Genomic DNA, 24991 nt, shown 5'->3' on the forward strand with positions numbered 1-24991 from the left:
TGAGACTACCTGTAAATAGTAGAACTTTTGCCAAGATAATTTTGAAATGTATTTTTTTATTTTGATATGATATTGTATCTACTGTTGGATGTCCTATTGAAAAAATAACAAAATAAAATATGCTTAATGACAAACTTTCATATATATTGCACGCGTTAGAAGCAAAGCCTAAAATTAAAATATTTGTCAATCCAACTTTTTCATAACATTTTTCATACATCTGGCCAAACAAGATTCTATATATTTCTTAAATATAACATTATTAAAAATGATATTATGTGCTTTTAGAGCCGTTTGTTAGTCAGGATACTTGTATCTGACAGTTACGGATAAGTAAATACAATTTAACAATTGCGGCTTTTACAAACCAATCACATTTGATCATTAGACAAGTCAACTTTATAGTCGTTTATTTAACGTTCATAATTGAAACACTCCTAACCAAAGTTTGGCCCTTATTTGTTTCAGTTGCAGAATCATGTATCTGCTGTTCCTCGGCGTAGTTGTGTGTTTTGTAGTTTGGCTTTACATCAGATGGCTGGATATCAAGAAATATTGGGCAGATCGAGGAGTACCTCATTTACCACCACTACCGATACTGGGCAATTTTAGTTTCCTGCAAAGAGAGAATATTGTGAGTCCCTATGAATAATTGTTTTTCGTTTAGTTTCAATTATTTGTTGTCTTGATGATAAGTATCAATTTTATTTAGATACGAAATATGCGAAATATGCGAGCCGAGATGGCCCAGTGGTTAGAACGCGTACATCTTAACCGATGATTTCGGGTTCAAATCCAGGCATGCACCACTGAATTTTCATGTGCTTAATTTGTGTTTATAATTCATGTCGTGCTCGGCGGAGAAGGAAAACATCGTGAGGAAACTAGCATGTGTCTAATTTCAACGACATTCTGCCACATTTGTATTCCACCAACCCCCATTGGAGCAACGTGGTGGAATATGCTCCACAACCTTCTCCTCAAAGGGAGAGGAAGCCTTAGCCCAGCAATGGGAAATTTAGAGGCTGTTTATGTATGTTTATGTTATGTAAGAAATATGCCATTGCCTCACTACCACCTAACTTCTGCATAAATCATGACCGCGTTTTACCCTTTTTGTTGAATCGAAATCTACTGACCAGCAAAATGATCCAGCCCTTCTCTTATCGGTAGTAAGACGTAGATTTATAAACAGATATTTAAAAAATGGGTTTCCTCTATTATATATAATTCTGAGTTTTTCAACTCTAAACAGAACTGAGATATATTTGTAAACTAACAATATAAGTAGTCCTTTGAACTTTTATTTTACCGGGATTTGTGTATCGTTTATGTTCAATGCAAAGAGAAGGTCTCTTGTCATTAATATTCACGGCAAAGATAACGTCTATAAATCTTTAAATGTACACAAGTGTCAGACGAGAACAATTTTACTATTTGTAAGACATTTGTTAAATATTCACTTTCAACTTCATTGTTTTAGGGAGTCTGGTTGCGTAGGATATATGAACAATTCAAGTGCCCATATTTAGGAATTTGGGTATTTTGGAAACCAGTTCTTGTTGTCAACACGCCAGACATTGCTCGCAACATTCTCGTTAAGGATTTTAATAACTTTAGGAATCGCTCAATGAGCTGTGGATTTGGGGGACTGTCTTTACTCATTGTTAAGTCAAAACTTAAAGGATTTATTTTAAAACAATAATTCAAGCTTGCGCCTGCGAAGACAACTCAGCACCACATTTTCAGCGGGTAAAATTAAATCTGCCCAAGAGTTCATTAGAAGCAAATCAAAGGAACTGGTGCAAAGGATCCATAATGATCGTAACATTAAGATTGATCTTAAGGTACGGAGTTAGTTACGATATTATATGGTTATTTTTTTACTCTTAAAATTAGAATTAATAATGATTGCGGTTGTGGCAAGAATGCTCTGAATGAAATGGTTTTCTATTCACCTGTTAGGTTATATGTTAGGTATGTAAAATTCACTCATCACATATCCTAGCGGAATATTATAATAATTAGTTTTGTTTTGTTCCGGATAGAGGATTGAAATAATCAGTACAGCAGGCACAAGGGATAATAAGCCTTAGTATTCATGACGTGGATCATTTGCCATTCTGACCATTCACTATAAATACAAAAATAAAACACATAAATAAATAAATTTATATAAACATTGGACAACATCACATACATTACTCTGATCCCAAAATAAGATGCTAAAGCACTTGTGTTTTGGAAAATCAGAAGTAACGACGGTACCACAAACACCCAAACCCAAGACAGCATAGAAAACTAATGAACTTTTTGATGAATCGAACCCGGGACCTCGGAGTGGCGTACCCATGAAAACCGGTGTACACACTACTCTACCACGGAGGTCCTCATCATTTGAATAGTTAGTTTATGCAAAGCCTTGAAACAATTATTATAGCAGTTACCCAACATACTCATTTATATATTTGCTAGAATATTAATTAATTAATTTAATAATTAAATTAATTAATTATCCTTAACAATCTTTACCGATATTGATTATTGGGTAATGGGTGGATTTTTACACCAATTTGCACATAGTAAATATCTTGACGTGTAGCAGTTTACAATATTTATTTTATAATTGATATTAAATTGAAACATCAAAATATTTCATGACAATTTCTTTTCAGAAAATGTTTGTAGACTACACGACGGATATAATTGGTACTTCTGAGTTTGGCGTTAAAAACGACGCGATTCTCACAAAGGGTGGACCTTTGAGGGATGTAACGAATGAGTGGACGAAATACAGTCTCTATAGAAGTATACCTTGGTGTAGCATATTCTTTTTACCGGAACCGGTCGATATCTTTCGGTAGGATGTATTAGCAACTAATTAATTATGATGCCGAGTAAAAATGATTGTAATAAATTGCGCTAGATGGCGTGGACTTATTTTTTGTCGTAGTTTGCTAAGTGTTTATCAAATGGCTAATGACAATGACGTGTTTTATATTAATACTAGCTGTTACCCGTGGCTTTGCTCGCGTGGAATATATTTACAAATTAACTTGAAATATTACGTTAATGTAAAATCTCTGTGTATACCACATTGGTGTGTATTTCAGCCCTTAGAGTAGAATATCCAGAAATACTTAAATACGTATGAACTCATTTTTAATCAGTGACAAAAATAAAATTTCGTGCTTCTCACTTCAAAAATGATGGACTTCCAGACTATGCTATGTACGAAATGTCTACTCAATTTCTCTCCTTAGCCGTAGAATATCCAGAAACGCTTAAATGCTAATCAACTCATTTTTAATCGGTAGCCCAAAAATAAAATTTCGAGCTTCCAACTTCAAAATGACGGACTTTCAAACTAACCTATATAAGAAATGTCAACCCCTATTAAACCCCTTAGAGGTAGAATATCTAGAAACACTTAAATACGTATTTAATCATTATTAATCAGTATCCCAAAAATAAAGTTTCATGTTCTAACTTAAAAAAATTACGGACTTCCATACAAACGTTTAACCCCTATTTCATCCCTTTAGGGGTAGGATTACCAAAATTCGCTACTTAGTGGGTGTCGTGATATGTTAGTTTTTAGGTGTACGGCATAAAATATAAGTTTTATGCTTCTAGTTCTCAAAATGACAATACTTTCAACAACTTACAAATAAATAAATATCCTATGTCCTTTCTCTCTCTTCCTTTTTTTAAGTTTTTTAAATATTCCAATGTAAGCAGAGCCCTGCTCCTAAGCAAAATGTACGCAGTGTGGGATCAATTTATATTAGTTATACTTATAAACAAATTAAATAAAAAAATCATGATTTTCAGTTTTTTTATGGTTTATTGTGCTATAACAACTATCTTCATGCCAAATTTCAAGTTTCTAGGACTACGGACTTTCAAGAAAAAAATACAATTCCCGTTTATTCCCTATCCCTTGGGAATTTCGAGATATCCTAAAAATAGTTTTTAGTTGTTGTTATAACCTACTTGCATGCTAAATTTGAAACCCCTAATAATTATAGTTACGGAGATAGAGCTACTTTGGTTCGATAATATAAATCCCATTTATTCCCTATCCCGTGGGAATTTTGAAAAATCCCTTCTTAGTGCATCTCTAGGATACTTAAGGTATACGTGTGCCAAATTTCAAGTCTCTAGGTCCAGTGGTTTAGGCTGTGCGTTGTCTGTCAGTCACTCAATCACTCAGTAACGGAAGAGTTTTATATATATTGATAACTAGACAGTTACATGGCGGTGATTCGATCCAAAGTCTTGACCAATAAATATGTGCAACGCTTAAACCGCTAAACCCATTTAGATAAAATTTGTTTGGCTTCTTTTTAAGCCTTAAAAAGGCTAAAATAAGGGGTATAAGAGTTTTGTAAATTTCACGAATAACATAATCAACATTTTGTTTTCTTAGATTTAGATTGTTCCCAAGGTCATCAATGAGGTATTTTAGTAAAATATATCATGAAGCTGCTTTGCAACGAGAGAAAATTTGGAAAGAAGAAGAAAATAGAGACTTGATATATTGATAAGAATTCAAAAATAAAATGAATGTAAGTGCTCTGTCTTCTATTTCATTATAAATTTAATTAGACGTGACAATATACATGCCTAAAACTAAAAAAAACATCATTTTAATATTTTAAAGTAACTTTAAAAAACATTTTCTCAGATCTAAAGTAATTTCAAATTATGAAGTAAAAGTATGTATTAAATGAACCGTAATTAACTAAATGTATCAATGCTGGTCAAAAGCCTGCATTTTCTTGAACCATCTTTCTGCTTCTCCAATTTGAATTAGTAGGCATTGTACAAGCCCGTCTGATTCTACCGACAAACAGTGTTCCGGTTTGTGAGATCACTCATCTCACAAACCGGTGTAACTATAACCACAAGAGACATTACATCTCAGTTAACAAGGCAGCGCATTGGCGATGTAAGAAATCATTTATTAGAGCGTGATATTTTAAGCAATGTAATTGTAGTGCTAAAGGATATTACAACACTAATGACTTTTTAGTTGACTGCACACCTTGGGAATGAGATGATCGCCTCCAGGCTGCTTCAAATCAAAAATATGTTTATAATTGTACATATAAAGTGAAAATAAAATAAATATATATCTCGCTGAGTTTTGATACATCAGGAAATCTTATGACGTACATTACGTATGAACTGGCCCATAACCCTGGAATACATGTATACATAATTACATCACTAATTTATAGTTTTAAATAACTTTAAAATATATGTATATTTAATAATTTTTTATTTCTTTATACTATAGGAAAAACTATATCAAGAGCTAACAGAAGCTGCCCAACGTCATGGAAGTAGGAATTTCTATATGGAAGTCTTCTCAGAGTTAACATATCTTAACTGTGTTATTAAAGGTATAATTATTATAATTTATGCGTTCTAGTCATCCTATGTCGGCTTTTTAAGAAGGAGTCGTGGTATATTTTTAAACAATAATCAAGTAATATTTCTGACAATGTGGATATCTTGAACATAAAAACAGAGTGAAAGTATTTTATCATTTCTTACTTTAAATCTTACAGAGGCTCTTCGGAAGTATCTTCCAATGGGCTGGCTCGATAGAGTCGCGGAGAATGACTATAAAATAGATGATACATTAACTATAGAAGCTGGTACCGTTGTGTATATCAATAGTGTTGGAATGCACTTCGACCCTCAATATTTTCCTGAACCTTACAAATTTGATCCCGATAGATTTTTACCAGAAAACAGAAATAAGATTGAACCATTCTCGTATTTACCATTTGGCCAAGATTTTGCATTGGTGAGTTAATTTTACATTAGTTAAAATTTGGATTTTTGAATATTTAGAATAGATTTGCGAAAAACATAGGGAACGTAGTGCAGCATCCTAAATGACTAAAGTTAGTTATCTCAGGTGGATTCTTAACTGGTCGTTTCGTTGACCAATGAGAACCTTTATTTTTGATCTAAAAAAATAAGAACTAATATGCGGTCTGTTAAAATTATTGAAGCGTTGTTTTGTTTCTGTATGTTAATTATAATCTTCGCGTTCGAAGAATGGAGAGTCTTTGAACGTTCAATTTATTCCTCGATCGTGAACTTAAATGAATCCGTTGGAAAATAGTTGTTATTACTTGCGATTAAAATAATTATAATTTTTTTTTTGCATTTTATTAGAAAATTAACTTGCGAAATTTTCTACATTGTTGGAATTTGCAAATACGGGGAAAACGAAGTTAAAATAAGCTTTCTGGTAATAGAGAATAATTGCGTATTATTTATCCCCTATATATATCCTGCCTGGGTCAACAAGAATTTATATATTATAGTGGAGTTATAGTGGATATATATTATAGTGGTCTTGTCTTCGTAAACATAGCTGCATTTTCCGTTGCATTGATGTCGGATTGGCTCCTAATGGCTTATGAATCCAGTGGAAGGTAGTTTGACATGACGATATATATTTCTGTATTATACTGTCAACTTCTAAACTTCGGGCTGTTCTTGAGAAAGTCTTAATAAAAAAACCCATTTTTAATCGTCGAGCAGGTAAGGGTTGTATATGGGGTGCCGACCTATCTCAGGAAGCTGCTGGAGGTGTACCTCCAGGACAGGGAGGTCCTCTGGGCGGGGGTCGATGGGAGGTTGGTCCGGCGTCGGGTAGGCTGTGGCGTTCCTCTGGGGTCGGTTCTCGGCCCAATTCTGTGGAACGTCGGTTTCGACTGCCTCCTGCGAGCTCCCGTCCTTCCCGGGATGGGGGTGTTGTGTTACGCTGACGACACCCTCGTCACGGCGATTAGGAGGGACTTTCGGGAGGCAGCTCGTCTCACCGTGGACCGTATGGGAATGCTGGGCTTGAGGGTCTCCATATCCAAAACGGAGGCCCTCTTATTCCACGGGCCAGGGAAAGGACCCTCACGAGGGGCGAGTATCACCGTCCGGGGGACGGTGATCAAGGTGCAGGCCCAGATGAAGTATCTGGGCCTCATCCTGGACGGTCGATGGAGCTTCGGGCAGCATTTTGTCCATCTCGGCCCGAGGCTCATCAACGCCGCCGCCGCTCTCGGCCGCCACCTTCCGAATGTGGGGGGGCCGGGATCGCTATGCCGGTGTCTTTATTCCGGCGTAGTGAGGTCGATGGCGCTGTACGGTGCCCCGATCTGGGTCGACGCCCTCACCGCTCACAATCGGGCCCTGCTGCGGAAGCCGCAGAGGGTCATAGCGGTGAGAGGCATCAGAGGGTACCGTACGGTGTCGTTTTTTTTTTGGCCGGCGGATTTAATCTGTGAAAAATTGCTATGTAAAAAAAATAGCAGTTCCCAGATGATGAATATATTATTCTATTATAGAGAGAATATTATATTGCAATATATTATTTTCAGGATACTTCGGAGGTTTGACAAAACTGTACGTCGAACTCGAATATTAACTTTTTTTAACTACTTCACGATATAATACAGCAGACTACTTTTTAATTGTAATTTGTCTAGCTTTGATCAATTAATAAAGTAAGCTTGTCAAGGTCCTTTCGCATCACACTATTAGTAAGGCTAACATGATAATATTAGTGCAGGCGGACAGATGTCCGAGAACGCCTTCATTAAAACTTCAGAAGCCTCTCTTTGTGTCGGATCCATGATATTTACGATCAAGAAGTTTTAATTATAGCAGAAATTCTTTTTTAATCCAAGAAATGCGTATTTTTTGAAGGACTATTGTCACTAATGGCACTTATGATATTTGATGAGAGTTGTCTCTATATATGTATGTCAAACTAATCATATAAATATATGTTTGGTAATATAATGTATTATATTACTTAGAAAAATATAAATAGTAATACGTCGAAGAGTCAAAGATAAAATGAAGTCGAAACAGGTACGATTATAACTACTAGAGTTTTCACTATATTCACTTCTAGCGTTAAATGCTTTGTCTTGTAGGTACGTTCCACTCATCATATGTTCTACCGCCAAGAAGTAATACCTAGAATTGCTGTATACCGATTTAAAGGGTTATTCATACATAAATACGTGTAAGTACAGGCACTATGGACATAAGATCTCAATTCCCACGGTTGATGTCGCATTGGTTATATAAAAAACTAGATTTGCCCGGACTTCGTACTTCAACTTCGCCTTTGAATTTAACAAAAAAGTTATTGTTGTTGGCTAAGCTACTGCTCATTACAACAGCTATCTGCCAGTGAGAGTCCTGTCGAAATCGGTCCAGCCGTTCCAGAGATTAGTCGGAATAAACAGACAGACAGACAGACAGGTAAAAATTGTAAAAAAATGTTATTTTGGTATTTGTACCGTGTATACATACATATGAATTTAGTAAAAAGCGGTTATTTTAATATTACAAACAGACACTACAATTTTATTATATATATAGATATAGATGACTAAAATTCTAAATGACGCCAATTTCTATGGGCAGTCGTAGACCCCTTATCATTAGGTTGCCTATATTTACTATAAAACAGTGTCCAAGCTCCTAATTGCCATAATTTTTAAAAGCCCATTTGCGTACCAAGTTAGTAAGCCACTTAAAGTCGGTTGCAAAGAAATATGAACAGAAACATAAAATTGACGTAAATCAAAAAAAAATCGATATTTTATGTAACTACAAAGTTAGGGTAGAAACCACAATGAACCAGGGAACTATACGTGCGAGCGCCAGGGGCTGTCAATCAACCGCGCTACGGCCCGCACAATTAAACTTTTAATGACGTCACGCCGCACGCATTCCTCCACACAGTTAATATATTTGCTATAGTTACTTCTACAGAGTTTTCATGAAATGTTACAAAAGGAATCATGTATTTTCTAATTTAATTTAGTTATACTACTAATATTCTGTTGGTAAGTGTAATTTTAGACTAGAATATGGGATAGCTGAGGTTACCTAATGTTAAATTGTAAAATAAAAAAAAAACAGTAGTAATACAAATTGAATTACGAGTTCTTTTATTTATGTAATTTTCTTTTCCCAATTGTTACCTCCGCGCACAACAATTGAAAAATGTTATCGAAACCGTTCAAACCCATCTCTTCTCCGCTCCTCACCTCACCTCAACACTTCACTTCTCCGCTTACAACGTCTTTTCGCCTCAGCTCATAATGTCATCGATATCTACGTACACTGTGATGGGATTGAAATATAGTAATATAATACGATTTCTGTACTAGTATTTTTTTCATGTCAAACATATATTGGCGCACCTCTTGGGTAAGAGCCATTTATATGCGGTAACGGAAAACGACATGACACTTTCTTAGGCCGTCGTCCCCTTCCCGATCTCTTATGTACACGTGGGGTGTATAACATTATACTTCTTTAATAAAATGTTATGATTTGTAAAATTGTTTATTTGCTGTAAAATTTGTTTATTTGCTGTAAAATTTGTTTAATTACCCATTGCTGGGCTAAGGCCTGCTCTTCCTTTGAGGAGAAGGTTTGGAGAATATTCCACCACGCTGCTCCAATGCTCTTCATGACGGTCTTTCAATACTAACACGTAGAATTATTATTATTATTATTAACATCATTTCAATATACAGGAATATATTTTTCAACGCGCGTAGTAAAACTTGGTGATTAAGAATTGTGTGCCGTTTGAGTAGGTCCAACAATACTACCAGTATTGAACCTGTTATGTTCCGGTTTAAAGTAGGTTAGTCAGTGTAACTGGGTCTGTATTAGGAATACAAAATCTTAGTTCCCAAGGTTGGTGGCAATAGGTGGTGTGCCGTATATGCACATAGGTATTAAAGTAAACAATTGATAAAGCTCACATGTTCTATGACTAAAATGTTTCACATCTGTGTATCTCTTACTCTTTGATATCATGTATAAAAGTCGAAACATTGCATATGTAAAACAGTGCGTCACAGTCCGTATAATTGTACCGTCTCGTTAATAAATCGTGAACCAGTTAGTGACTTTCATTATCCTCAACATCAGCCCAGCAAAAGTGGCAAACTGCAGGAGGTTTACCTGATGGAAAGTGACTACCACGCTTGGACATTGCAATACCGGGGGTGCGTTGCTGGTCTTTGATGAATAAGTTAACCTACTTTAAATGGAAGACAATTGAACTCCTTGGAATAAAATTGAAGTTTCTCTCGGTTTTATTATTAAAATAAACAAATTAATAAAATACTTTAATAAAATGTGAATGAAGTGAATAAATGTATACCATATTGCCACGATATTGACGGAATTGACGAAACGTATTAGGATATCGACTTCGATTCTCGCAACTGCCCATTGATAAAAATTGGTTGTTCACCGAAGCGAATATTTGAACAAAAACTTGTGAAGAATATTCATGTTCCACAGTTTATTAGTTCAGGACTTGTCCGGGCGAGGACAAAGGTGCATCAATCACGCAGTACACGCCGTCCATCAACGGTCAGCCTTTCAGTTTTGTTGAAAAATGTACGGAATTACGACCTCCCTCAAGCTTTATGTAGTTTTAAAGGTGTAACCTTTTGCGGTGACAGTTCCATAGTTTCGTCTCATTTATCTTGGACTAAACAAAAAAGCGTTTTACAAACGAAACGTTTTGTTACAATATAAATTGTAAGCGACGCTGTTCGCTTAGTGCGATATATATCTCTGAGAATATTTAACGACTTGGTAGTAAATTGTGTCCAAAATTCTTGAAATAATCAAGTCAAATTTTACATTATTACATAGAAAGTAATTCACTGAAATATAAATAATTTCCGATTTTGTTTATATTTATCAATTTTATATTTTTACAAAAAATACAAATATGGTCTTATCAAAATATTTTCTGAAATTTTTATTCCCTTTACCTTTTTACTGTTATTTTAAAATAGGTGGTAACTTAAACGACAGCTAATAAGGATCCTGATTGATGAATTTACATCAATTCTCATAGGGCTTGGACTTTCTGTGAGTGCCTCACGGGGTGACATGTTTGTCTCATCTCATGTCAGAAAACGAGTTAGGGGTTGATATCGGCGCGGAAAATGCTGATTTGGGTGAACGAGCGAATATTCTCTGTTTTCATGCCGGTATCTTTCTGTTATTTATCCAATTTGGATCTTCGAATAATAGTGTGTTCGAGTGCGAATCGTGCAAAGACTAAATAAGTTTCTTATTTTTGGTTTTATGTATGTTAACATTTTAGACGTTTTTATTTTTAATAGGAATATTAACTACCAAATGGGCCACCCGATAGTAACTGGTAACAATCCCTTACATTACCATTGCATGACCAACATTGGGACTAAGATGTTAATTGGCTGCAGTTACACTGGCTCGCTCATCCTTTAAGCCGTAACACAACGCTTCTGAATATCACTGATTGGTAGTAGAACATAGGCTGAGTGGGTGGTATCTACCCCGACGGGTTTTAACAAAACCCTACCGCCAATATTATTTTAACTGGTTTTAAAGTTTTAAAAATTTGGAAAAGTACGACAAATAGTTTATGTACATATATAAATAAGTTAAAGCACAGACGAAACTGCACTCCTCATTTATACAAGCTCTTTAAATGTCTCGGAAAGTGTGAAATAGACGTAATTTAACATTGTTAATAGCCCTTCTTAACGCTAAGTGCCCGCTCTTGAGTCTAGGATAGTTTTTGCATAAGTATGGTCGTTTGTACTTTAGTGTAGTTGTTACAATATGACTTTAACATCAATTGACTTTTTTTTAATTTATGAAATATATTTAAAAAAAATTTTGGTTATTAATTTCATGTTCAGTGATGTAGGGAACAAAGTTTGGGGATTATTAAGGATTTAGATTTTTTTCGATTCTTTAATTAAACTTATTCAAAAATTTACAGATCTAGCGAAATCTCTATTCGCTTTGTAAATTGCAACCTCCGACCTGAGGAGAACTAATAAAGGAAAAATAAAAGGTTTCTTCACAATTTTCCGGCGTTGCATTTAAAAAAAAAAAAGCCGGATGCGATTATATTTTTACTCGAATAATTTTATAATAACTGATTACTAAATAAAATATTATAAACTAACTTTATAATTATTGCCCTGATATTATTAATAATTTGCAACCCATCTCGACATCACAATTTTGCATTTTAACTGTTACTATAAATATATGGTTCAATATAGAACACTCATACAATAAACTAATACCAATCAATATGCAGATCTTTAGCACACGGATAACAGGATGGATACCTGTCCATACTGCTACCTCTATATTACAGCTCGGGCCCCTTTCTGATGTGCTTATTAAATTATCTTGTAAAAAGTAATGTTTAAGCAACTGAATTCACAGTCTCAATTACAATGTTTACAGAACAGATACGTAAAAGTTTGTTAGTACGCTGTCTATTTTTGTATACCGAACTTTGTAGAGCTGAGACGGCCCACTGTTACAAATGCGTTCGAACCAAGGCCAGCACCACAGAATTCTCATTGGCGTAATGTATGTTTATGATTCATCTCGTGTTCATGAAAACATCGTGAGGTTTCTAGGTGTCTAATTTCAATTAAATTCTGCCATATTATTATTATTTATTTATATTAGGATTAAGCTCCAAAACCTTCTCTTGATTTACTACTTTGTATTGTTGTGTTACGCAACAAACAAATGTTTATAACAAACACAAAGGAAAAGATCATACAACAGTCAGAGTACGAAGTAATTTTAGGGCGAAGGTGGCCTTTCTAAATCGAATAAAATTAATATAGAGAAAAACAAAAAAAGTCCCTGAAAATGTATTAAATTTCAATAACCATGAAATGAATATAAAATATAAAATAGGACAAGCTATTTAAGAATTCCCAATAACGCAAACTTGCGGAATCAATTTCCGTGGGCTCTTGAGATTACCGACGATCCTTTTTAATTAAACTGAGAGGACAAAATATTTCAAAGATGGAATGGTACAAAGGAATAGGTCTCAGTTTCGAAGAACGATATTGATAGACACTAAATATTGAGCGCCAAAGTTATACATGATATTTTGACGATAATATTTCAAAACCTAAAGAGGATGTAAAACGGTATATTTTAAATTTGGAAGTTGAAATTTTGACATTTATCTACGGTTTACAATTTGATAGTTTAATTTCAAAATTTTGAGCATGTGTGTGTATTTTAGACGTACGTATTGCTTTGCATGTCTCAAACTCAAACTCAAACTCAAATTGTTTTACACTTACTTATTGATACGTCTTCGTTCTATGTTCTTGGATACGTCTTCGATGTAAAATAATCATACTGACTCAAAAGTTGTTTAATTTGACGCATAATATTGTGGTTATTTATAGAAATCGACATTTTATAAAATTATTTATACAATATAAACCTACCAAGGATTTGATGCCAGTTATTTTTTTATAGTATACTATAAAAAAAATCATCACCATCGAGTACAAGGCGTTATAAGAAATATTAGTCATTCATTACATCGCCATTGAGCCAAACTTGGTAGATATGTCCCTTGTGCCTATAGTTACACTGGCTCACTCACCCCTTAAACTGGAACACAACAATACTATGTAATATCTGATGAGTGAGTGGTACCTACGCACCAGGCTTACAAAAGCCACCAAGTAAATGAATTATATACAATTTAATTTTGTTTCTTCTGCAGATATATCAATGAATGTTAATATGCCGTCATAACTTTTATTTAAATTATATACAAATAAGTTTTTTGCTCTGCGTAAACAGCTGTACTATATACTAACGTACTACAAATATCAAATAGACGTAGATGAGATTTGTCTTAGCTAGCGGTGATAAAAATAGTTTATGCTAGTTACCGACAGCCAGCTGAACGGCAGACATATAAATTGTTAGTTCTACTTCTACCTGTACCCTAAAACGATCAGTAAGTAAATTTCCAAATAAATCGTTTTATTACAATTAATGCCACCACTTTTTACACATTTTTACACATTCATGATCTCAATAAAAATAGAAATCCTATTTGTAAAAGTTCAGCAACAATATTTTTTCCTTGCGAAGTTCATTTGATCCATAAATTGACTGAGACCCCCTGAGTGATTACCTCTATGTTAAGGGAAACAAATAATAAAAAAAATAACGAATACATTGCTAGCTGGATATATTAAGGTAAGAATTTAGGATTTGTTGATGCAGTATTGTATATTAAATACGGAAGAATATCGTAGTTGATTTTTGCATAGTAACGAAAAATGTTTATACACACTATAATCTAAAGGGTCGTTTTAGATTAATAGACTACCTTTTAGGGCAGTCCTTAATGGCCGCATTTGTTTCTTCGCTTGTAAGAAAACGCTGCGAATATTTATGTAAATGTTAGTCGATGTTGTTTTAGTTTTCCATTAATTTGATAAACTCGAAAATAATGTAATCTAGTAATAAAATAAATAAGAAATAATCAATACTAAATTAATAATATATAAAGTAAAGCAACATTGAATTTTCGTGTGCTTAATTTGTGTTCATACAAATAGAAATACTTAGAATATTCTGAGTCTCGTGAGCAAGACATTCGTAGATAATGTCGAAATATCGACCTCCAACAAATAAAAATAAAACAACATGGTAAATATCCCGTTTTAAATACTTGTAGTAATATAAATAACCATGTTAATTTAAAATCTTATACTTAGAATACTTTTGATCCAGTTCAACCAGTGTTACTTCAGGCACAAGGGACATAACATCTCATCTAAGGTTGGTGACGCATAGGCAATGTAAGGACTGGTTAATATTTCTCATAGCACAAATTTTTCTATGAGCGGTGGTGACCACTTACAATCAGGTAGCCCATTTGCCAGTCTGCCTGCATAAACTATAAAAAGGTAGTTTGCAGTCAAAATCCGGAAAGCGGTGCTGCTAGATTTGGATAGTCTACCGGTTTCTCAAATTAGCTTCTCGTGTCCGTAACTTCTGGTCGCGTGGTGGGTGTAATCCATCACCCATTATAAATATATATTTGTGTGAAGTGTATTTAAGTTTAGTATTGTTAAAGGGCGAGTAAGACGGTGTAACTACAGGCACAAGGGAAATAACAGGTTGATCGCACATTTCCGATGTGATTAATGTTTAATATTTCTTAAAAAATATTTACATATTTAATATTACGTATCAATTAAATTGAAATTAAAAACAATCGTTATTGCCATATATAAGTTTGACTGAGATGCACGGAATCAATGTTCGCGTTAAAAATTTGTATATATTGTTGAGTTTCTCGACGTTTTAAAGAAAGTGTTGAATACAAATATTAAGAATTTTAGTAATAATGAAATTTTTAAAATGTCCAGTAAAACGCCACTCAGTTGATTTTTTATTTCGTTTAAAATAAATATATGTGTAAAATGTTCGATAAAACAGTATTTCTTCTTGTACTTGAAAATAAACGAACTGTCATAAATTCTGCGATACATTTTTCCTACCTCGATTATTTTCAAATGGCAGAGGTGAGCGCGTATTTCATTTCACCCGTTTAGCACGATAGTTCCTGAGTTATAGGGAGAATCATTCTCCTTTGTGGGCTTTCAATGCTTCAAATATTTTTAGAATACAATACAAAAAATACTATAGAAACCAAACACGCCTTATTCTATTACGGTTTTAGCAGTCCAGAATATAGATTCTAGAAGAACTGCCAAAAAAATTAGTAGTTAAATTTTTCGTACTGTTACAAAATAATGATGTCCATAAAATGTAATTATATTTATATAATAATATCCTGAAAGTCAAAAAGTGTTAGCTCCACGCAATTTTAATCATCTAAATAAGCTTGTCTGTTCTTATTTTCGTCTATGTAGTACAGTTAGTTCTGCCAACGATGTTTACGTTTAGTAAGATGGATTTAAGTCAAAACTTTATATTTGGTGGGCACCTAAAACATCAAGGCTTAGTTTTAAAGTTTAAGTCAAAAAATATCATTCAATATAAAATCATTACACTTACTTATCGATTGTCAAGAAAAAAATGAGAGATGAGAATGAGATGAGAACCGGCGAAGGAAACTAGCGGGACTGAAACTGCCAAGGCTTGATTTGTGATCTTATGTTGCTTGATTGTGATCGACGATCGTGGATTCAAATTGGATCGAACACCAATTTTGGCGTACTTAATATGTTTTTTAATAATCTCAAGCTTGGTTGTGAAGGAAAACATTGTGAGAAAACCTGCATGGATCTAGAAGTTCTTCAACAAGTGCCTGAGTTTATTTTATAAATTATAATCGTGCTTTAATATTGAGATAGTATTTTAGGCATTCAATTATATAAATAATTTCATGAATAATAAGAACGTTACGGTATAATAGACTGTCAATACGTATAGTAGAATAATAGAAAAAGAAAACTCGACAAAACACAAACGCTAAAGTCAGTCAATAAATAATTATAATATAAAAAAAATACTATTCATGTCACAGCCTGTTCGTAAATACAATCGAAACATCATCATCAATCTTGAGCGTTACTAAAATACGAATGATTTTATCAAAATAAACTTCAATCGTCTCGGGAATATAATAAAATTTAAGTTCATGTGTCTATGTCGCTGGGAGATTTATGTGTGTCGTTACTTCAATAGATTTCGTGGGAGGATTGAATGCAGTTCGCTCGCTTTGGTCTCTATCGGTTTAGTGTCCATTGATTGAGTGTTTTGTTTTTTGATTATTTTCATGGACAAAGCTATTTTATTGCCTTTCAAAATGGTTCGACGAATCTATTCTTTATTATGTTCAAAATGTTATTTAGGCTTATCACGCGAAATAGTTACAATGCCTTTTGTCAAGCGGAATTCGCAGCGAGAAAATTTTGTATGAAATTGTAAAGTAACTGTTAGAGTTTAAAGTTGTACCGTAAAATATTCTAATCCTTATAAATGAACAAGTTTCGATTTAGAGCCTAAGAAATGAATGACATAAGATTATAGTTTTTAAATATGATAAAATAAGTGGAATTAACAATATCAAAATATATTTATGTTTGGATGGTTGTAATTTATTTCAAATTTTAGTAGCTAATTTAGCTAAACTTAATGCAGGATTATCCAGTGGTTACAACTCGCGAATATAAACAAAATATTTCGTGTTCAAACATCGACAAGAACCATTTACGTTTGCTTAATTCATTATTGATTTCATTTATCATTTATTTTATATCTCTCACATAGACTGGCTGAAAGTTTGTATGCATAAGTCGCATGAAATACCACGTATGTGCACCAACCAGCAATGGCGCAGCTTGATCGAATAGGCTCTTAAACAACTCCAAATAAATTCAAATAACAATCATCTCAGTATATTTACTAATTAAAACATATCATAAAAAGTGATTAACTTTATAAATAAAAGTGACGATTAAAACAAAAACCATTTACACTTAACGTAATCCAAAATTAGATTTGATACAAAAAATATTTCAAGCGAAAACTTTGAACATTTTACTAAAGAAGTTTTAATGGCTAATTAGAGCGTTAAAGTTGAACCAATAGACCCTTGTGCTGAATTCTGGACGGCCAAGTGCAATTAATCCTTTTCTGCGCCGGTTTTTGTTTGAATAGACTTTATAAAATATTCTTAACCTTTCGGTTAGTGATGAATCGATAACTTGCTCTGAACATTATTTCTATAGACGTTAAAGGAAAAAGTTTGGCTTCCTGAGCGGAATGGATACAATAGACGGATCAAAGAAAATCTAAATATACTTTATTAAGCTTTTACAAGGACTTTTGTATCGTTATTTTACAATGTTTATTGTAATATAAAGTTACTACCGGTTCGGAGTGTAGATTATTCTGAGAAGAACTGACAAGAAACTACCTAGAAATAATCTAATATTACTTGTAAATATATTTAAGATGAGTTTTAAATTTAGTTATTATATGGTCTGTGGAATTTAAAAATGGAATCCTTGAAATTAGTATTCTTATACTAACTATATGAAGTGATCTTTGGTGTTACAAATGCATTTTACTTCTTGTGTACAACAACACAACGCTTGTCACGGTTTTTATCAAAATCATCGACTCCTCGCCAAATACCGTGGACTTTTTTGTAGGTCGTCGGACGTGCATTTGGCCCATCTGATGCTTAGTGGTCATCATTTATATACTGTCTAATTTATTTTTGTTTTTAATATTTAGAAAACCCTTGTGGATTTCGTTAGCTGAAATATAATAGTAATGGATTTACGAGTACATTAACGTAGTCATCAGACATTAAAGTCGACTCGACTATTAATCACTACAGATAATAAATAAAACGTGTTTAATTGAATTTTAAAATATAATTAGTTGTAGATTTCTTACATTTCAGAGCAGGATGCCTTAATTACGACAAAGTTATCTAAAATATGATTAAAAAAATATAATAGATATTGACATGAGCTTAAATCCGAGGTAATTCATGTAAATATATAAATTGAGCGGCCTTGATGTTAATAAGAGACTGCTTTTAATTAAGGACCGGCAAGGAGTTTGTACAGCACAGTCGAAAACCAAATTATCCTTGGCGTAAAAACCTTTCTCAGAATTTACCTTCTGCATAAAACGGAACGCTTAGTTTAAAATTCAAATTCGGAGCGTCTAACGCGACGGACGGCTCAGTCGATTTACGTACAAATACGTCTAAGTTGGAGAGTCGTTGGACATTCACTATGGTAATGGAAGGTGGGTTCCAACCGCTCGTGGCCGGGTAATTCTATTCATGGCTCGGCTACAACGGCCCGAATGCACCGTACAAATAGCGAATTATGTAGCTCTGAATAAAAGAACGTAGACCCTTTCGCTTAGTTTCTCTTACTGCAATCTGTGCTGTTTCATTTACATAAATGCATCTTTGCCTTTTTGTTTCAATGTAAGTCTTTTATGGTTTTACGTAGAAATATTTTTTACATATCTGAATGAGTAATGTTTGCGTCCGTCTGTCGAGTTTTATTTGTACGTTTTTATGGATGTGTTATTGATTTGAAAAGTCAAAGGGTAACTTTTGCTGATCATGCTTTATGAAGGAGGAAGGGTTTTTGATAACGATTTATTAAGTCGACTTTGAAAGCCGTATATAATTTCAATTATTTCGGCAAATAATAGCTCTTATTAGTAGTAATTATTCGTTCTGGAAAATTATATAATAGAGTTATAATAACACGCATAGTTATGGAAATGAAATGATCGCCTCCTGGCTATTTTTGTCTTATGTTTTTATTATATAATACGTGACTATAAATAACCGCAAAATTAAAAAAATTACGATAATCATAAATAATTTATTAAATTTTAGAAGCATCAAAAAATATGCCCATTTTTTTTTACCTATTTTTTTTTATTGCTTACAATGGAAAATGTGTAATATACATACGTTAATGTATTCGTTATTAAGATAACGTTATTGTTGATATCACTTGAGGAACATTTAGGGGAACGTTAAAAAAAATGTCAAGTAAATTCTACAAGCGTGTAAATCTTTCATTTTAAAGTTTAATACATCATAGTATTGTCGTAACTCACGAACTATCGACAAACGGGTGAAATGAAATACTCTCGCCTCTGCCGTTTGAATATAGCCGAGGCGGGAAAAATCTAGCGCAAAATTTACGATGCCTCGGTTCATTGCTTGTCTTAACTTACTTTGTTTTAATATCCTACATATTCTATAATATGTTTTGATGATTATATTTTATCGTTTAACTCTAATCGTTTAACTATTAGTATATAAATGTATTGAATTTGTTCCGTGTTAAATTTCTGTTTTCAACTTAGTTTTAGTGACCTTTATTTTTGCTTGTTGAAACTTCTTGTGTCGAATAAAATTAGTATGAACATTGTAGCAGTGTGGTAGAATTAGTTCAAAACTATTTAATCGAGAGGAAGCTTTTACAGCAATGGGAGTTTAACAGGCTGTTATATGCTCACGTTAGACTTTTCATAAGATATTTATTGGACCGAGAGACTTCTTTATTAACATTAAAAATATTGTTTTATGCAATGGTTAAATTTTAAATTCATATTTTTATAATTTCATCTTTGTCCCGATTGAGATGTTTTGTTAAGTTTCAGTACTAAGTTCTGGATATTCCCTCACGATAAGTTACTTTATCTCCTGGATCAGTAAACTTTGCATAACCGTTTTTCAGTTTGAAGGGCTAATAAACCATTAATGGTGTAAGAATTTAAACATATTTCTTACAGTGCCATTGTCTTCAACACATATACATTTTGCAGTGTTTTTTAAATTTATTATATAGCTGGGACGGTCAAATGGGCCATCTGATGGTAAGTGGTCATCAAATACCATATACACTGGAGCTGAAAAAGTATTAACCATTCATTACATCACCAAAGCGCCATCAACTTTGGAAACGAGATGTTATGTTAGTTACACTGGCTCATTCATCCTTAAGACTGTAACACTGTTAGGCGGTAGAATATCTGATGGCTACCTACCAAGCGCGAAGCACTACCAACAAGAAAAAGTTATATTAAACTTTGCATACTCTATATATTAAGTACACCATGAGGTATATAAGGTTATATCAAAAGCATTGATACGTTTTTATATAAATGCCGTTCATTCATTGTTCAGAGTCGAATCAATCTCTGAGGTATCGTCTGAAGAGACGGAAGACAAAAGCAAACTGATACTGTTTCCATTCAATTTGCTCCTCAAAGCGCAGTAAATTTGCAAGTAGGACTTATATTTTATTCGGCGCCATAAATTTCCCAAACGTAGGCCGTAAAATGTTTATTGGTAGCTTAGAGACTAGGCTTCGCCGGCATTTGCATGTCTCTTATATTGGGGTATACACGCGATTACTGTCTTTATGTACGTAGTGTTTGAGGTCGAAATTCTGTAAAGTTACATGTTTTGGTTTTGACTAAAAAGTCCGTAATATGATGGGTGGTTTACATCTAATATACATTAGATATATTTTAAGAATAAGAAAATATTTACAAAACGATTAAATTCTATATTAATAAAAGCGGATATGTTTTTACTGGTGTTCCCTTACCGAAAATGTTACTAGATCAATATTCATACGAGTTTTATCAGAAGATGCAGCACATTTTCAAGAAGGTATTAGCATATTATATTATAATGTAAATAGCTATGCTCCGCAGTTTCGCCCGCTTTTAATTTGAGGTGTTGTAGTCGAAAATGTTAATAGTTCATGTATTGAATTATATTAGCTGTTACCCGCCTACTTGCCTACATTAGGTAAGAAACAGGGGAAGGAATAATGGAATTCAAAAATTTTCTAGCCACGAACTACTCACGGCCTCTGCTTTGATTGGTCATAGTCTCATACCGAGACGTTCAGTATTTTTTACATGATTGACGCACAAAAAAAAAACAATATATATATTTAACTTAAAGACAAGATTATTTTCGTTTTTTCATATATATGGGTAAAAAGTAGACGTAAGCCTCGACATGACATTTATTTGGACGGATTGACAGCCCGCGGGCTACACAAGTCCCACGTCGATTGACGATCTCGCAGTGAGCTCTAAATATTTGAAAATTACGTGAGTATTTCTAGTGAGACAGGTATCAAAATAAGAACGTCTCTTCATTTTTGGCATAGGTTACAACATAGTCCTCTTTCACATTATTTTGAGTCGAACAGAGACAATGTTAATAAGAGAATTATAGTTTACTTATATACAGGATAGTTTGTTTGAAATGTAACATAAGTATTATATTTATTACGATTGATTTTTTTATTGACAATCGTTTTTTTTTGGTGGCAACTGTTTTTATCATTATACTCTTGTATCAAGTCACTAAAAGTGTGATGAGCACGGGCGTAGAGGGTTGGAGAGGAAGAGGACGACCTAAGAAGATAGAGATGGATGTGTACGACCGGATGACGAGTCACCAGTACCGGAAGACGAGTATAACCCAACCCAAACAGCGTGGGACACGGGCAGGGAAAAGACTCTTGTATCACGGAATCAAGATTGTTTACATTCCATGTAAAGATTATTTAAAGAACCAATCCTGTACTTTAAAAAAAATGACTTAATATATGATAGATACGTGAAAATAGCCCAAAAAACTTGTCCTGTCAATCAACCGTGAAACCGAAAAACAGTGTTAGTTTTACTTTGAGATCTGGCAAAGAATAGATTGTTTTTTATCGTTATGGATCGTACTACATCGTACTGCTGATCGTACACGTACTCGATTTTTAAATAACCCGTGATCTGTTTTCATATCTTTGGATAAGTGTTTCAAATGTTGACAATATTCATTGAAAATATACATCTTTAAAATTTTACTTAAAACTCCTTACGTCTGTTTGCCATGGACAAGTAATAAAAAAAATAATTCAATGTCGTAGAGTCTACATGGTTGGTGCCTTACATTAAATCTATTACCTTACACAAGAATTATTATGATCTTTGTGATTATGACTGTTGATATACTTTAAAAAACGCAAAGCGATAACTACTAAGTAACATCATAATATAATCTACGATATCTTGATAAATGTTTTATATTCTATAGATATTTAGACGCGAAATTTGTCGACAATTCCTCGACAAAAAACGTAGAACTGCTAAATTTAAGTTCATTATTAATAAAACGCTGTCGCTATTTTATTAATAATGAAATCAAACTATAAATTTAGCTTAACCCAAATAATTGATCGATTTATGATTATTGATATTAATTGAATAACAATAATTAGTTAAATAAATCGTTATTTATGTATTGCCTTTGATTTAATACGATAACATTTTACGATTTTTTTGGTAGTAGGGCTTTGTGCAAGCCCGTCTGGATCCACTCATCAGATATTCTACCGCCCAACAGCAGTACTCAGTATTATTGTGTTCCGGCTTGAAGGGTGAGTGAGCCAGTACAACTACATGCACAAGGGACGTAACATTTTAGTTCCCAAGGTTAGTGGCGCATTGGTGATGTAAGGAAAGGTTAATATTTTTTACAGCGCCGTTACGTCAAATTACAAATTACGCCGAGTCTTCATGTCACCAATACCCCAGTGCTTGAAGACGAAGGTCTTCAACCAGTGCGTCCTACCCGTCATGACTTACGCAGCCGAGACGTGGACACTCACCGTGCGGCTGGTCCACCAATTTAAAGTCGTTCAGCGGGCTTGGCGTATCTCTGAAGGATAAATTCCGGAATGAGGTGATCCGAAAGTGGTCGACATAGCTCAGAGGATTAGCCGGCTGAATTGGCTGTGGGCCGGTCACATCTGTAGAAGAACTGATAGCCATTGGGGCAAGAAGGTTCTAGAGTGGAGACCGCGAATCGGCAAGCGTAGTGTAACCCTGTGGCACGGTGGAGCGACGATATACGGAAGGAGGCCTGTAGAACATGGATGTGAAGAGCCGAAGATCGGGCTCAGGGAGGCCTACGTCCAGCAGTGGAATAACACAGTCTGATCATGATGATGATGTTGACAGCGCCATTGTCTATGAGCGGTGGTGACCACTTACCATCAGGTGGCCCATTTGCTCGTGCGACTGCCGTTACCATAAAAAAAAAAAATCGGCTGGAAAAAAATAAGGTACGTTATTCGGGTAGGCCCTAACAACCTAACAAACATTTTGTTTGGTCATAATTATTACCGGTTTCGTGAAGACTCTTGTCTCTAAACAATCGTAGTTATGTTATTCAACCAATTACATATCACATATTATAGTTAGGTAAATACATTGAAGTTATTATTTATACTGTATGAAAATTGAGATATTCAAATTATTTTGTGTTGTTACATTGTCTTGGTCACATGTACGTACCTAATAGAATCAGCATTCGTGCAAAAACGTACCCCTCGCCGTTTCGCACATCTTAACTTTGGAAAACTGTTTGCAGATAACTGCAAACTATTCTAAGAATCAATTTTAAGAAGATAATTACATCGAGTTATAAACTGAACTGGTTGCTTACTCTATGGCTTTCAAGGGTCTCAGGTGTTATTATTGATATTGTTCGTAATATAATTTCATTATTCCGCTTTTGATTCTCGCTTTTGATGCTCAACGTAAGATATTACTCAAACCAAGAAGGTCAATGCCCTTTAGATTTAATTTTGTTTTAAATTTTTTGTGCAATAAAAGCGCAATTCTTCATCTTTTTCTTTAAATTTTAATTTGTATTTTTTATAATGATGAACCCATATAAAGTTTATTAAAAAGAAACGCATTAAAAATGTTTTATAAATGCACTTCTTTCACGTACCCTACAGAAAAATGTGATACATTTTTTTTATGATACATCGTGACTTTTCAAACGTTTCCGCATGTTAGGCTTCATAACATCGTGAGAAACAAAATGAAAGACAGAAACTTCGTTTTCTCAATTAATGAAAACTGAACTTGGTTCAAATAGCGCTTTTGAATTTTTAATGAAAAGCCGCGGTGATTACAGCCTCTTTGAAATTGCTGAGCTCGACTTTAAAACGCGAGTGAAAACAAACTTAGCGTTTATTAACGTAAAGAGTGCCGGGACGAGTGACCTCGTGCCGGCTCGGGGTTCTTATATCGAGTATCTTGGCCATAAATTATCTACGCATCGATACGAGAACATCAATTATTTTCGATTTTTTTAAATGGAAGTAAAATATATAACAACTCACTAGGTAACATAGTAAGGTAAATGTTTCACTGCCTCCTGGCCTCTTCTCTTGAGGAGGTTTCAGAGCTGATTCCACCATGCGGGTCCAATTCAAGGTGGTGGACATAAATTTGGTAGATTTTCATCCAAAACATTTCAGCTCGTGCTAGCTCATTAAACATAAATAACATAATAATTAATATTCTGAGCGGAGCTTGCCACCTAGTACTTCAGAATTTGACAGGAAGACATTAGCACATACATACTGAATTTAAATGTCTCCATAAAAACCTTACAAAAAAATTACGTCAATATTTAAGTTTATTAGCGAAATAAATCTACCTATCTAGTTTTAGGTCACGAGAACTGCTGAATGGAGCGAAAATGCAATCAACAGAACTA

The 24991-nt window shown here is 33.9% G+C and overlaps 1 protein-coding gene and 1 pseudogene across 1 annotated transcript in view; one reads left to right on the forward strand and one right to left on the reverse strand.

The window, feature by feature from the left end:
• LOC113395993 (myogenesis-regulating glycosidase) overlaps positions 1-24991 on the reverse strand; it is a 312246-nt gene that overhangs the window by 221314 nt on the left and 65941 nt on the right. The window lies entirely within an intron of this gene.
• LOC113395997 (cytochrome P450 6k1-like) lies at positions 432-23415 on the forward strand (annotated as a pseudogene).

This window comes from Vanessa tameamea, chromosome 14 (genome assembly GCF_037043105.1).
Source record: "Vanessa tameamea isolate UH-Manoa-2023 chromosome 14, ilVanTame1 primary haplotype, whole genome shotgun sequence".
NCBI lineage: Eukaryota > Metazoa > Arthropoda > Insecta > Lepidoptera > Nymphalidae > Vanessa > Vanessa tameamea.